Source organism: Gobio gobio (assembly GCF_949357685.1).
Source record: "Gobio gobio genome assembly, chromosome: 11".
NCBI classification, from domain to species: domain Eukaryota; kingdom Metazoa; phylum Chordata; class Actinopteri; order Cypriniformes; family Gobionidae; genus Gobio; species Gobio gobio.
In genome coordinates, this window is record NC_137104.1 from 16,629,795 (window position 1) to 16,647,271 (window position 17,477).

Sequence of the window (17,477 nt, forward strand, 5' to 3'; positions counted from 1 at the left end):
AACGCAACAGTGCTGGCAAATGCGCAACTGGAGAGATACAGAAACAAATTATATTCATTTAAAGATGACCAGAGCGATCTGTTATTAATAGTTTAAAAAAGTTAACCTCAGAGTTTACAATGTTGAGTGAAATATCGAAAACCTGGATTAATGCTGCATTCATGCCATGTCAGTATTACTATGATTACGACATGGCAATTCAGATTCTCTCAGAGCTGTTCAAATGTTCAGAAATGATTTGTTCATATGGTAATGCACACAAACAGGATCTACAGTATCTTTCAATATATTCACCTCTATCAAAGCTCTTTCAAAATATTTCAAAATGAATAGTACAGGTGACACTGTTAATATAATACAATATAATATAATGTAAAAGTTTTGGGTCAGCAAGCTTTTTTTTAAAGAATAATTAATAATGTACTAATTAAAATGTAATTTAAGACATTCTATTTCAAATAAAGGCTGTTTTTTAAACCTTCTATTCATGCACAACTGTTTTCAACTTTAATAATAATAAGAAATGTTTATTGAGCACCAAATCAGCATATTAGAATGATTTCTGAAGGGTCATGTGACACTGAAGACTGGCGTAATGATGCAAAAAATTCAGCTTTGCCATCACAGGAATAAATTACATTTTAAAATATATAGAAAAGTTATTTTAAATTGTAATAAAACTACAGAAAAAACATTAATATTGTGAAATGTTGATCAAATAAATTAAAACATTTTTTACAGACCACCACATTTTAATATAATATAATATAATATAATATAATATAATATAATATAATATAATATAATATAATATAATATAATATAATATAATATAATATAATATAATTAATATAATATAATATAATTAATATAATATAATATAATATAATATAATTAATATAATATAATATAATATAATATAATATAATATAATATAATATAATATAATATAATATAATATAATATAATATAATATAATATAATATAATATAATATAATATAATATACATGTTAGATTAATCATTTCAAGTGTAAAAAGCCTTATGGTTTCAACGTTGAAAGCATAATCCCAGTGTGCATCTGGTCTTGTAATCATCCAACCTAATGGCTCTAACATGGTGGATGCCCGGATTATAACAGGCACATCTATTTTAAACACTTTCTTTTATTATATTACTTGGACAGCTGAGTTAAAATCATATCCAAGCACAACATGGTTTTATACTTGACACATGCAGCTAATCACAGTATGTAAAAATAAACGTGAATAAAAATATATTAATTTACACAGCAATATGCACATACATGAAGTCTTGTATAATTATGCTTCTATAAAAAGTCATAGTTTTGTTTGCTAACGCACAAAATGATTGGTTTCATATCCCACTGAATGCTCGGGTGCGATGCACTCTTGCCGTTTGCCAAAGAATTTGTGTGAATCTGACGGTGCAGTGATTTAAAAATCCACTCAAATCAAACTTCACAAGAAAACTCTGCACCATTCGGTGGAATGTAACCACCCTCTCATGGCCAGATGTGTCCTTTTACATGCACGCACACTGAATGCTTTCAGACTGATATGCATTTTCACAAGCAGATCTGAATAGCAGCGAGCCTTTGATCGCACCTGCATGGGAGAGAATGGCTGTGACTCCCTCCGACTGTCTGCCGTTCAGCTGTGGCTTCCCTCTCTCTGCTTCAGTGTCACTGTGAACTCCAGAGACGTGTCGCCAAGGAGACACATGAAAAGCTCTATACATACGCATAACGCGCACCCACGCATACATATGTGCATGAAAGAGGTCTCCCGCACAAGACTCCCTGCATGCACATTGCATACTACGTTACTTTTAAAGGCATTGCTCAATAATAAATAAAAAAATCTGTCATCATTTACTTACATTGCATGTCATTCCAAACCTGTGACCTATTTTCTTCTGTGGAACAGAGAGGAGATATTTTGAAGAATGTCATGGCTGCTCTTTTCCATATATGAAAGTGAATGGGGCTTGTAATACTTGTATGATAATTTTAGTGTCCTTTTGGAGTTTGACATCCTCAGTCCCCTGGTGAATTATTCCTTTAACCCATTATCTCCTTCTCTCAATCACTTCTATGATCATGCGGAACATTCTCCCTTGCTTGTATCACCGTCATCTGGCACTTAACAACCCAACAATGACTCATTAGCTGGGTGAATAGACAGATTGGCAAAGAGAGAGTAGCACCACAGTAATACCCAGCATGCCCAGCAGCATTACAGAGTGGAGCATTAACCCCATACTGAGCCCTAAGGGGAAAGGAATGGCTGCAGATTAACTTTATGTGTTTTTTACTGAAGTGCCCACAGCAAAATGTGATGGCCGAATGCTGAACTAACACTAGTGAGAACAAAAGTGGTCGGCTCTTGGTTGTGTGAGTGTGGGTTTTGCACTATTCAGAATTGAATGGAGAATGCTTTTTCAATTTCAATTCAGTGCCTGTAGAATTGTGAAATAAACTTCTGTTGTCAGTGTTGTTTTTAATAATACATTGTATTTGTCTGTATAAATGACCCATATCATACACACAATATGGGATATTTCCAAAAACATTAGATAACGTATATTAATATATTAAGATTTTATTTTAAGACTTATATAAATATTTACGTAACTTATATGACTTATTTTGAGACTTATGTATGACTTTCTTTTATATAGCAAATGCAATATATAATTGATCAAATGTTACAGTACAGACATTTATAATGTAACAATATTACTGTTTCAACTTTCTATTCTATTAAAAAAATATTTTCCGCAAAAATATTAAGCAGCACAACTGTTTTCAGCATTGATAATAATAACAAATGTTTCCTGAGCACCAAATCATCATATTAGAATGATTTCTGAAAGATCATGTGACACTATAGACTGGAGTAATGATGCAAAAAAAAAAATCTTTTTTAGCATCACAAGGAATAATTTACACTTTAAAATATATTGCAATAAAATAACGGTTATTTCAAACTGTTATAATATTTCACAATATTACTGTTTTTTAATTAAATAAATAAATAAAAAGTTTCAAAAAATTCTTACCGACCCGAAAACGTTTGACTGGTGGAGTGTATATAATTTCCATTATACTTAATAAATTAAATTTCACATGCACACGCACAGATTTTAATATTAAAACCTGTTTTGATAGCTATTCATTGATTTAAAATGGGTTTAGAAGTTTACAAAAATGACAATTCATGTCAAATCACATAAAAATGTGAGAAAAAAATCAGGAACCTATAAGCTACTGATATAATTAGTCAAAATGTATCGTGCAGTTCATCGTGTTTCGTTACACCAAATATGTATGTATCTTTTATAACTACATTCTCTTTCCAATTTAAATGAAATTGAATTGAATTGAATTCTTCAATTCGGAATTTTGCCCAACCTATTGGTCTCTATTGCTGAATGCTCTCTCATTCTCTCTTTCTGATAAGTGCAATACCGTGTGTGTGTGTGTGGGGGGGATGAAACCGTAGCCGAACAGAAACTCAGACCTGGCTCTGTTCATTCTCTCTCAATGCCAAGTCTGAGGGTGTAACTATAAATGATAGTGAGGGAGGTCTCTGAGGTCGGTCCAGTCAGTGAACAAAAATACTCACCTAGCTAAACGAGGATAAAACATAGATATAGCTAATAAAGCTAATTATAATTACTACAGACTAACCCTCACCCAAACCCATTGGAGCTCAACTTTTTAGTATGTGGGTGAAAAGCCAGAAAGCGAGGGATAGGCAAGCTCCATATATATACATACACACACACACACACACACACACACACACACTCACACACACACACACACACACACACACAAACACAAATAGATAACCAGGTGTGCTGGCCTGTGTACAATTTGATATTCTGTTACAGAGACACACTACCCCAAATGAAAAGAGCATGTTTCTATAATTTTGCTGAGTCAAGATATGGTTTGCTAAGTACACTGCCCCAGGTTGCTAGGTCATTGCTAAGGCATTTCTAGTTAATCGTTAATGTGTTCTAGGTGGTTGCTAGGGTGTTGCCATGCTGTTTCAAAAAACCTGAACCCTATGTTTTTGCATAAAAAATTTTTTTTTGTCTTGGCGGACTAAATCTGTTACGATGCTGCTGTTGATTATTTCTGCTGCTGCAGAACAAGTATTGACTTGCTATTGCTAATAGATACACAGACACGCAGCTGTGAGCATGTAAGATATGCTGCTGCATAAATAGACATACATGATAAATCCCATAGCAGATGTAAAGTTTCAGAGGAACTATGATAGCGCGCTCCAGGACTAGCCTATACAGCAAACACTGAACCAGACTATTTAGCACCCTCTAGAGTTTCATGACTGAACTAGATATAAGAATATATAAAGAAATGTCCTTTTTTAAGGTCACAGTTCCAATAACTTAGGACACTAAAGATACCTTTCTACTGCACCAGGAGAAAAGATGCCTAGGGTCCCTGATCACATGCATGAACATGCTATAGACCTGCTGTAGGGAGGCATGTGGACTGCAGATGTGGCCAGAGCAATAAACTGCAATGCCCGTAATGTAAGACGCCTAAGACAGTGATGCAAGGAGACAGGAAGGACAGCTGATCATCCTTGTAGTGCCAAATCAAATGTAACAATATGTCCCACCGGACGGGTTTGAGACTTGGTGGAAGAGTGGAGTAACATCTCACAGCAAGAGATGGCATATCTGCTACAGTCCATGAGAAGGAGATGCACTGTTGTGGGTGTCCACAATTATTGGGACACCCCTACAAATAATTTAATTCAGGTGTTCCAATCACTTCCATGGCCACAGGTGCATAAAATCAAGCACCAAGGCATGCAGACGCTTCTACAAACATTTGTGAAAGAATGGGTCACTCTCAGGAGCTCAGTGAATTCAAGTGTGGTCCTGTGGTAGATTGTCACCTGTGCAATAAGTCCATTTGTGAAATTTCCTCACTAATAAATATTCCACAGTCAACTGTTAGTCGTATTTTAACAAAGTGGAAGCAATTGGGAACAACAGCAACTCAGCCACGAAGTGGTAGGCCACGTAAAATCACAGAGCGGGGTCAGCACGTGCTGAGGTGCACAGTGTGCAGAAGTCGACAACTTTCTGCAGAGTCAATAGCTACAGACCTCCAAACTTTGCGTGGCCTTCAGATTAACTCAAGAACAGTGTGTAGAGAGCTTCATGGAATGGGTTTCCATGGCCGAGCAGCTGCATCCAAGCCTTACATCAACAAGTGCAATACAAAGTATTGGATGCAGTGGTGTAAAGCACGCCGCCACTGGACTATAGAGTGACAAATCACGCTTCTCTGTCTGGCAATCCGATGGACGTGTCTGGGTTTGGCGGTTGCCAGGAGAACAATACTTGCCTGACTGCATTGTGCCAAGTGTAAAGTTTGGTGGAAGGGAGATTATGGTGTGGGGTTGTTTTTCAGGGGTTGGGCTTGGCTCCTAGTTCCAGTGAAAGGAACTCTTAATGCTTCAGCATACCACAACATTTTGGACAATTTCATGCTCCCAACTTTGTGGGAACAGATTGGGGATGGCCTTTTCCTGTACCAACATTGCGCACCAGTGCACAAAGCAAGGTCCATAAAGACATGGATGAGCGAGTTTGGTGTGGAGGAACTTGACCTAAACCTGATAGAACACCTTTGGGATGAATTAGAGCAGAGACTGTGATACAGGCCTTCTCGTCCAACATCAGTGCCTGGCCTCACAAATGAGCTTCCTTCAAGAATGGTCAAAAATTCCCATAAACACACTCCTAAACCTTGTGGAAAGCCTTCCCAGAAGAGTTGAAGCTGTTATCACCCCAAAGAGTGGGCCAACTCTGTATTAAACCCTACGGATTAAGAATGGGATGTCGTTAAAGTTCATGTGCATGTGCATGTAAAGGCAGGCGTCCCAAAACTTTTGGCAATATAGTTTGTATATAGTTATATATTGATAGTACATGAATGACATCTATGATGACTGTTTTAATGAGCGTGTCCGATCAGAGGTGACATTGCCACAGTGCTTTGTCATTCTGAAATAATACCAGCACTGAATGACCTCTAAATCTGAGTCACAGAAATGAATAGCTCTCCTCTCTCCTCAGAGACAGCTCCACAGAGCCAAAGCTTCAATTGAGTTCGAAAAGTGCAGATTAGATGCACATAATTGCAGACGTATGCCGGAATCTGGTTTCGACCTCAAATCGATTTCATGCATTTGTTTGTCCTTAGCGCAAACAGTTGCCGGTGCCTCTGTGTCTTGTCCGCCGCTACCGCTCGATGTGTCCTTCTCGCCTTCACTCCATTCACAGGCGATCCTAAATCCGCCACTATGCGAAGTGTGTATCAGTGTATGTGTGACGGATTACGGCAAGGCAAAGCACTGCTAAGCCCCTCTATTACTCGATAATCCCACAGGAGTGTGTACACACGCTCACTCAAAACATGCAGACGTACTGACAAATAGAGACTAAAGATACACACGCTTGTGACAAATAAGAGGCAGAACAAGACGCTTAGAGAGAAGACTGGGTTCAAGAGGTTTAATGGGTCGAGTCTCAAACTAGCACGAACATATTAAAAGACACTTTAAAGCATTCATAAAATCACTAATAAATATAAATGAATAAAAAGAAAGCAAAGCAAAGCTTACTTGCATCTATAAGTATAATGTTACTATTATTATTAGCTATTATGAGCGTCATATTACAAGATGCTTATGAGCTCCTATCAATTAAAAAAATTCAGCGATACATTTATATCATAAACTATTTTATTCTTAAAATATAATGTTGATAAAACTTTTTTAGAAGTGATTACAACTATTCGAATGTTAAAAATGATGTTAATGTGCATTCTGAAATCTTTTTTTTATCATAAAATATATTTTTATAATTAAATCTCATAAAAAAATTGTGAAGGTACATTTTGATTGCTTAAAATAACATAAAAATTTAATGATTATTATTATGTATTATGAGAAGCATATTATGATTAGTATTAGCTATTATGAGCAGCATAGTAGGATTACTATTAAGTATTATGAGCGGCATATCACAATCCGCTTTTTAAAATGATAATAAAATGCAACTGTATGAAATTAGCTCAAATAAATTCTAAATCAACTTAGAAAATCATGCAAAATACCAACTCGGCTTCTGAAACAATTTTATTTACAAAATAATGCATTTTAATAATACAATGATTATTTAACCAAACAATACATAAACACCTTTAGTGTGTGTCCACACTGTAAGAGCTTTCTGCTTCAGTGCACCTTCAGTGCATAAAAGACCACCAACCCATGTAGCAGCATGACACACGCAGCCGTACAACAACACAAACCTCAGAGCTACAGCCCGTTATCACGACTGTACTTCTGAGAAAACCGACCCCTGCATGCAAACTTACAGCTGCATCATGCCGGATCCGCAAAGACAGAACATAAAAGTGGACCTCCACCAAACACACACACACACGCACAAACTATGCACCAAAGCACAGCATGAGGCCCTGTTCAAAGCCATTCACACACTGTGAACCACGCAGAGAAGTCTTTATATTCCTGAGAGAGCAGGGCCACAGGACTCAGGATGGAGGCTCTTTGAATTGTGGCAAAATGGGACGACGTGCAATTGTGTTTGGTGTGACCTTGTTTGGCTCCGCCGTGGCTCAGCGGTGCTGGCCAAACTAAGAAAGACTGAAGGGTTGGTTTGAGGACACTGCTGTGATCCATAACAATACTCACGTCTGCCCACACAGCACAGATTGGCTGATGTCCTGTACACATGAGGTCTGGGTCACAAAAATGTATTGGAAACGCAAATTTATGAATGTCACTGCATAACAACAACATACCAAACCCAAGTCACAGTTGCTAGAACTACATTTGTGAGCCATTTAGCACTCTTTTATTGTCTTTTATTATTTTTTAAAATCTGCTTTTAATAAAAGGTGCATACGGTAGACCGTTATAAGCTTTTAAAAAAACATTACAAATCATAAAGTCTTTTGTGTCAAATATATGTGATAATTTGAGGGATTGTTATTAGCTACATTTTGCAGCATTTCATTTTTCGTATAAATGGTTACTATAGATCAAATTCGACCTTTTGTCATTGTACACGCTGACCTTGTGTTCAGGAAATGTGCTTGTTGCTATTTCGTTTTTTGAAAGAAAATAAAAACCAAAAAGGTGATTACCCTAATTGTACCTTATATTGTTATCATCATTTTAGGTTTTCAAAAAAACATATTTTTGTGATACATTTTGCTTGTAAATTGTGCTTAAGGTATCTTTCTTTAAAACAAATGTCATTTGGTTTGACATTTTGGTAAATAAAATAAAATGTATGACGGACATAAGGGTCATCAGAAGCATAATTGACACAGAAAACCAGATTGCTGGTCAGGTCAAAATCGAAACACAATGTGCTGTGATCTCTCTATGCAGGCTAAACAGAGTGATATCTCCCATCCGGCGAATGCTCTCTTTAGCAGTCCTGTGATCATTCATTCATGACCAATTAAACATTTAGATAACACTGAGGTAATAAATAGAGGGTGAGAAATGAGCATGACGGGCCAGCTCCCCACACAGGCCACCTAAACCCGAAAACAGCACGAAACTCGATAGCATGAGAATCACACGACCTGGTGCGAACGGAGAGAATGAGAAAGAGACTATAGTGATGAATACAGCCGCAATGAAAGACCCCTGACGGTGCTTTAAGTTTATGTACGAGCCGAACAAATACACAAGCTTTTATTCTTGGAGCTCATAAAACACATTTCATGTTTTTTCTGTAAGCACCACCAATGTCATTTTTTGGTATTTGTTGCTTAAACATGCCCTGTGATGTGGGTTAGGAAGCAGAATATTGACGATAATTCATTGTGAGTAATCAGGAAGACAAAACTCCAGCAAATGTCAAACGTACACTCAATACATCAGGATCGAGGTCGACCTGGATATAAATGGAAGCTAACAGCAGCAACACTTCTCAGAATATTACTTCACGTTCATAACTTGGCTCTCCTTGACCGTGTTTTCAAAGGACAAGGGTTTTTGAAATAACCTCTATGAACCTGCATGTTAATATCCTAACAAAGTTGTTGGTTTTATGCACAGAATGAGTTTGTAATGCAACTTGATGCCACATATGAATTGTATGTCTTCTGCATCGAGCTCCCCACCTCTGACCTCAAAGCTTGTGCACACTGGCAGAGGGTCAGCGGGTCACCTTTCACACATGCCACCAAATCCCTGGCCTGTTGAAGCTTGTTTGGAGGTATAATATAACATACAATTGGTTTCCAAGAACGAGCTGCAGTCAAAAATCATCCAGGAACAAGTAACTAAAGAGTTTAAAGATAACATCAGCATTTATGTCAAGTGTGATGGAATGTTAATCCTTGTAAAAACCATTTGTGAATGGCATGCACTTAATTCACACTGTTTGCATCTGACGTCTAGATTTTCAACAGTAACAGTCTGACCTCTTGACCCAGTCTGTCAGACATAAGACCTCTGCCACCTGAGAATAAGAGCAACAGTTGTTTGGTTTCAGACACAGCTTAAATGAACCACTTTGGTGATTAAAAAGGCAAAAGCAAACATGTGTGCTCTTAAGTCCCTAAAGGCCATTTGTGATCTTAAGTCCCTAAAGGCCATTCAGTGTAAAAGGTTGTTTGGATAAAGGATAAATGTGTGTGTATTTAGAATGAATGTATTATTAGAGTGAGCATTAGTGTATTGTTGAGTATCAAAGTTATTTTAAGGCAAGTCAGTTCACACTGCAGTCAAATTCGTAACACCCCCAGGCAGTTATTTCTAACCATAACCGTACAGCTCCTGTACTTAAATAGGTAAAGACTGATTAAATAAATCTAAATAAATAAAATAAGTTACACTCAAATCTAAAAACTGTAATTTTACAAGTGAATTTAAGTATCACTAAATTATAATGAACAGCATGAAGAATGGATATTAATATTGAGATTTACTAAAGATTACATTTATTTATTTATTTATTTATATGTATTACATTAAATTATTAGTGTTTTTAAAGATTTATTTTAAGTGAGCATTAAATGACAGCATAGCTAATCTAAATGTAAAAGAGGAAATAAGCATGAACAATTAAATATCTAATATTGGCTAATATAATAAATAAGGATGATTATTTTTTATATATACACTCAGTATATTTATAGTGTAAAAATGTGATATGGGGCTATCATGATATGGTGTGATATGGTATCTATCATGCATCCATAATTTAAAATCAGAAATAAAATATGTTGTCCTTACACTCTAGAAAATGCTGGGTTGTGTTAACCCAAATTTGGGTCAAATATGGACAAACCCAGTCGTTGTTTTACATTTTTCAAATCAATTTATAACCCAACAGTTGGGTTTGTCCATATTTGACCCAAATTTGGGTTAAAACAACCCAGCATATTTTAGAGTGTAAGCTCAAATCTCATTACCAAAAAAAAAAAAAAAAACCTGTACTGTTTTCCTCTAGTAGTATGATTTAGTTTATGATTTATAAACTTTTTTTCTCATGGGGACCAAAAAAAAATGTCAAATGACATTATCGTAGAGAATACCCAACACACACACACACACACACACACACACACACACACACACACACACACACACACACACACACACACACACACACACACACACACACACACACACACACACACACACACACACACACACACACACACACACACACACACACACACACACACACACACACACACACACACACACACACACACACACACACACACACACACACACACACACACACACACACACACGTTGGTGCAACTACATTATGAGTACATTCCATAGGCATAATGGTTTTTATACTGTACAAAGTGTACATTCTATCCCCCTTCACTACCCCTACCCCTAAACCTACCCATCACAGAAAACATCCCAGAATACATTTTTAATAAAACATTGTTTAGTATGTTTTTAAAGCTATTTTAATTATAAGGACATATGAAATATCCTCATAAACCACGTTTAAGTTGTAATACCAGTGTAATACCCATGTCAATATACAAATTTGTGTCATATATACAAGCACACACGCACGCACACACACACCAGTTTGAAAAAACTAAACAATATATGACCTTGAATATATAAACTACACCTGCAAAACAAACTGCAGTCAAAATAGCCCCTATTAAATCAAAATAAATATTTTTGGTCAAAAACAAGTGACTGCCACTCAAAAATGTGTAATATCGCCAAATTGTGTCAGTCAGCTGGTCATCCCTGCTGTTTTCTACCCCTAGGTCAAAGGTCAAATGAGTTTTGAGTTCATTTCTGGGAGGGTAATATCACAGCGTGTCAGAGAGCTGAATGTTTATTTCTCTACCGTTCTTTCATTGTTCCAGAACCTTCGACTTACAAGCGGCTCAAAGGAATGAGGGCAAATATGTTGAGAGACAGGTTTCTGATATTCTGAACCTTGAGCTGTTCAAAACTGTTTAAATGAGGAAGATGGAAAATAGATGTATGATAGATGTCAGCGTGTGAATGTTTAAAATCAAGAAATGAAAAGCATGCAAACAGGTGTCGAACGGACACCTCTGTGAGTGCGGTTGGAAATGTAGCCGTGATTGCGAGGTGCTTTTGTGTTTATGCTAGCAATTTATTTATTCTCCCTCTTTCTAGAAAGCGCTCCGCTGAGATCACAGTGTGAAAGGACACAGTTTTAAGTGCTGAGGGGGAGAGGGACTCAGGCACAATGGAATGCCACCGCTACTCCTGCCAAGAACACTTTTCCCATGCGCCCGGGAGCCAAGACTTCCCCCAACGGCCAAGAATAGCACTGCTGTCCTCACCAAACTCTCTCACACAAACACTAAGCAAGCATAAGGCTAGGTTCTGCAGCTCCCAAACTTCAAACTAGCCATGTGTGTAGGACACACACCTGACAAAAAAGTTATGAGGATACAAAGATCACAGCTGAGTTCACCCAAAAATGTCACTCCAAACATGTATCTGTGGAACACAAAAGAAGACATTTTGAAAGTTGTCCCAGTGTTTATTTGGTCTATACAATGAAAGCCAATGGGGTCCAAACACTCTTAAAGAGGCCCTATTATTCCCTTTTTACAAAGAACTTTATTTTGTTTTTGTGGTCTACTAGAATAGGTTTTCACGCTTGAATGTTCGAAAAAGCATTTTTCACATACTTGCTCTGATTAGTCGGGTGGACCAGTGTGCAGTGATTGTCAACTGCTTTGAGCGTGTTTCGGAGATGTCACACCCCTTACCATAACTGTGAGTTACAACACACTGCTAACACAACTAAACCAGGCCTCAACCCATTTATTGCGTATGTGTTGGGTGGGAATTATTTAAATGAGGAATATTTCTTCCAGGAAGAAACCTGAGTACTAGAATCGAGGTGTTTCAGGAAGTTCAGAAACAGATGCATACTGATGTAGAGCATAACTCCCTTTGGAGTGGACGTTGTGCTTTGTAACTTTGCAGACCTTTTTCATACTCAAACAGCAACATTACACTAAAGAAAGTTGAAAATGTAAAAAAATCATAATAGGTCCTCTTTAAAGGGATAGTTCACCCAAAAATGAAAATTCTGTTATCATTTACTCACCCTTAAGTTGTTCCAAACATGTATGAGTTTCTTTGTTCTACTGAACACAGCAGAAGATATTTAGAAGAATGTTTGTAATCAAGCAGATAGAGCAACCATTGACTACCATAGTAGGGAAAAAAATACTATGGTAGTCAATGGTTGCTCTCTCTTCTAAATATCTTCTTTTGTGTTCAGCAAAAAAGAATTTTCATTTTTGGGTGAACTATCCCTTTAAGGTTAAAAAAAGGGGGAGCGACACTATAGATGCCAACGAGACCCTTTTTTTTTCTTAGTGTAAAGAACATTTTTCTAATATAACAAACCTTTTTTTCACTATATGAACCTTAATATAAAGGTTCCATGGATATTATTTATATATTATTTTTTTCTTGTGGTCACGACTTCATATTTTGAGGGAATGACATCTATTTCTCATGGCCACGAGTTAAATGCGTAAACAACCTGCGCGACCAAAGCAACCTGGAATTTACCCTCGACATATGATCTCGAGGCCACGACTTATTATCACGTTCCCACGAGTTAATCTGATGTTCCCAAGAATTAATATTTCAAGGCCACGACAAAACTAACTGAACCAAACATGTCCCATCCCGGTCACCGTACATAAGCATATCGTGCTTTGATCTTGCAGATCCTCCATCTTTTTATAAATCACATCACACTATCACACTGGACTCCAATATGCTCTCAGCATCAATCTGTCATCCATTTCTCTAGGCTATTTTTTTTTTTAAATGTCTTTTGAGAACTAACAAACAGGAAAAACACATTGCCGAACCCCACCTTTGCCATATTAACACTTAACGGAAGATTGGGACTTTCAGAAAGCATTAGGAAGCACAGGGTAAGAGTGTGATGAACTGCTATGCTTCACCATGCGCACTAAGAGGCCAGTGACCTTTAACAGGATGAGAGCTTTTACTCTAAAAGCCCACGATTGGTTAAAGGAGCCATTGGCATAGCAGAGCTATCTGAGATGAAAAATTAAGTGAGCGAGACAGAGAGAAAAACAAACACAGAAAAGAGAGCCTTCGCTCGTGAAGTACTAATTTTCATGCGTCTCCATTAATTACCCTCAAAACAGGCCTGTCAGTGAGCTAGCACTTCCGGTGTGACAATTTGTCTCTCATATCCTGATTTTCTGAGTAGTCATGCTCCGGTATATTGACCAGGCTAATTAGTCGGCTCATATTCGCATATTTGGCTGATTCACTTTGGTAGTTGCCTTTGTGTCAGTTTCAGTACGGTCAATAATTAATAGACATTTTATGCAACTATTTTACATGTTGTCTAATATCTTTCTTTTAATATCTTTCTATAAATTCTATTATAAGCAGTGAAAAACTCGACTGAAAAAATAAACATGAAGAATCCTATACATTGTATAATAACTTTGTTTAAAATTGATTTAAAATTCTTCACATTTTCTGTTTATGTGAAGGTTTTAAAAAAAAAAAACCTTCAGACCTTCTGATATGGATTTCAGGTTTATAGTCTAATAATGATAATTGTAAAATTATATAAAAAAAATATATAAACAAAAATATATAAAAGAATAATTATATATATAATATATATAATAATATTTATGTTAATACATATTTTTAAAGAATTCTAATGATAATAATTATAATATTTAATAAAAAATCAATTAACATATATATTTTTTATAAATGTATTACATTTTAAAATAAAGCCTATATACATAAAGATACAAACATTATATAGAAACAGCACTACCACATGTCAAAATGACATTTTTGCACTTCAATGGATATTCCACCAACAGGGGGCGCTTATGGGATTCATTCACAAATCTACCTCAAATCTGGGTTTGTGACCAAACAACAGAACAGAAATGTCTGATCGACATCTGCATGTAATGCACTTGAATTAAGTTAGACCATGGCATGCCTACACTCTTGAGAACACGGGCCTGTTCACATACACACATATCCCACATGAACACGTGTATTATTTGCTAATGAGACGCTTAACTGACGTCTGTGAACCCATTGAACGTGCACATGTCAGAGTGTGAGCATGCCACAGTAAACCTGCGTGTTACAGTACGCCTGCGACCGACCGCGCTTCCAGCATGAATCATGAAAGCTGTGTTGTCCCAAGCGGTTTGCGCTAGCTAGCTTTTTCCTGGAGGTGTTTTACGTGAAAGCGCGGCTTTCAGCCCCAGCTGTGTTGTTTGGTAAACGGCTCTGTTGCTAGGCAGACCTGTATTATTGCTCCACCAATCAGGGCCTGATTTGACGGGTGAGTAGGGCACAGCTTAAACAAGAGTTATTTTTACAATTCTAGATAATGCCCCAGCACAAGTAGTAAAATGCAGAATTAAAGGTCACGGCTATCAAAAGGTACACGTGTGTGTGTGTGTGTGTGTGTGTGTGTGAGTCCTGTAGTCATACCTCATTCAGTTGCCTCCAGTGTTTTAGTGAGTGTTGCGGCCCATTGAAGTTGTTACAATCCCAACACGGTTCGTAGTCTCAGTGCAGGCCTCCAGCACAGCCTACGGACACACACACACACACATATATTACTCAATAATACAGAGCCAGCAGCCTGTACACAGTCGCCAATAGGACACACTCCTACCCTTGAATTCCCGTCCCGTCCTGAGGAATTGAACTAAGCGGTGAGCGAACATGATCCACATATAGATGCACTCAGGTGCATTTACTCTAGTAGTCACACTCATACTACGGCAACTCTGTCATCTTGCAGCTCCACTCCCTTCAGACGCTCACAACACAGAACGGACCGCTATGGAAACCCGAGTAACAAGACAACACAAAGGCGGAGGTGTGGGTGTACAGTGAGTGTGCTCTTTAAATAAAGATGTTCCTCATTAGAGCTGCTCTCAGATCAGCGTTGAGCTTGTGAGCGTGCAGCATGCCCTGTTATCTGCTGCTAGACTTATTGTTTGGTTTCTTTCAGTAACCACCTGCGGTATTCCATAAGGCATAAAACGGGAATGACATCACATCCCTCAACTTCCAGAAGCACAGATCTTAGATCAGTATTCAAGAGTAGGACTCCACAGCACAGATTGCAGATAGCAGCAAGGAAGCCGTGTATCATTTATCTCTGGGGCATTACGTGAGAAATAAACTGTTGTCTTTAGAGGATTAGATAGTGGCAATCTATTTCCAAGCGACATGCCCTCTGCTTATGTAGCATTTGTGTTGCAACTAGGGATGTGCAAAAATATTTTTAAAAGTTGACTAGTCAACTAATCTTTTTTAATCCCTGTAATAAAAAGGCTGATTTCAGGTTTACCCGAGCCTTATTTGCAGCATTTCATAGTGATCAAGAACATCCTAAAAGCATTAGATAATGCTTTAATGAATGGAAGAGAAAGTAGGCATTTCAAGATGCTTTTTTTAAAAGTTGGACTATTTTCTATTTTCATCTAGATACTACGCTCGGTGACAGGATGTTAAAACAATTATGACGCAATGGGCGAAGATATCAGTCTGCGTGTGTGTGGTAATACAGAGGCACTCCATGAAATTAAAATGAGAGGTTTTTTTTACATGTTGTAGTTTTGAAACCAAATTTATGGTTGTTACTCCTGAACGCTAACCAAAATATATTTTAGCAGATATGCATTTCGAACATGTAAAAATAATTAAAAACAAAATATCAAAAAAAAAATGTATATGTAAAATAATTTAAATAAATTACTGTATGTATATGATAATAATATACACACCGATCAGGCATAACTTTATGAACACTGACAGGTGAAGTGAATAACACTGATTATCTCTTCATCACGGCACCTGTTGTTAGTGCGTGGGATATATTAGGCAACAAGTGAACATTTTGTCCTCAAAGTTGATGTGTTAGAAGCAGGACAAATGGTCAAGTGCAAGGATTTGAGCGAGTTTGACTAGGGCCAAATTGTTATGGCTTAACGATTGGGTCAGAGCATCTCCAAAACTGCAGCTCTTGTGGGGTGTTCCCGGTCTGCAGTGGTCAGTATCTATCAAAAGTGGTCCAAGGAAGGAACAGTGGTGAACAAGTTTTCTGTCGATTTGTCCTACCTTGTCAGATTTTGCTACCTCCCGTTAAAAGAGTAGGTAGCACAATTCGACAGCAAAAAAATGCTACCTATCAGATTGTGCTATCAGCATCATATTCATGTCATTTGAGGCTTTATTAATATCCATACCTACTCCTACCCTATGTAAATATTTCAAAAAGAAATATTAAATATTAATGTGTGCATGCGCAGTAAGCCCTGGTAGGAAAGTCTGACGGGTAGGATAAAATGGTCATGGGTGGCCAAGGCTCATTGATGCACATGGGGAGCAAAGGATGGCCTGTGTGGTCTGATCAAACAGTCAAGCTACTGTAGCTCAAATTGCTGAAGTTAATGCTGGTTCTGTTAGAAAGGTGTCAGAATACACAATGCATCGCAGTTTGCTTTGGGCAATATTCTGCTGGGAAACCTTAGGTCCTGCCATCAATATGGATGTTACTTTGACACGGACCACCTACCTAAGCATTGTTGCAGACCATGTACACTCTTTCATAAAAACGGTATTCCCTGGTGGCTGTGGCCTCTTTCAGCAGGATAATGTGCCGTGCCACAAAGCAAAAATGGTTCAGGAATGGTTTGAGGAGCACAACAACGAGTTTGAGGTGTTGACTTGGCCTCCAAATTCCCCAGATCTCAATCCAATCGAGCATCTGTGGGATGTGCTGAAAAAACATGTCCGATCCATGGAGGCCCCACCTCGCAACTTA

At 37.5% G+C, this 17,477-nt stretch overlaps 1 protein-coding gene across 1 annotated transcript in view; it reads right to left on the reverse strand.

Annotated features, from left to right (window-relative positions):
- atxn1a (ataxin 1a) overlaps positions 1-17,477 on the reverse strand; it is a 121,031-nt gene that overhangs the window by 18,551 nt on the left and 85,003 nt on the right. The window contains exon 3 of the mRNA XM_079829820.1: positions 15,131-15,231. The gene's annotated coding sequence lies outside the window, so the exon portion shown is untranslated. The remainder of the gene's footprint in view (positions 1-15,130; positions 15,232-17,477) is intronic.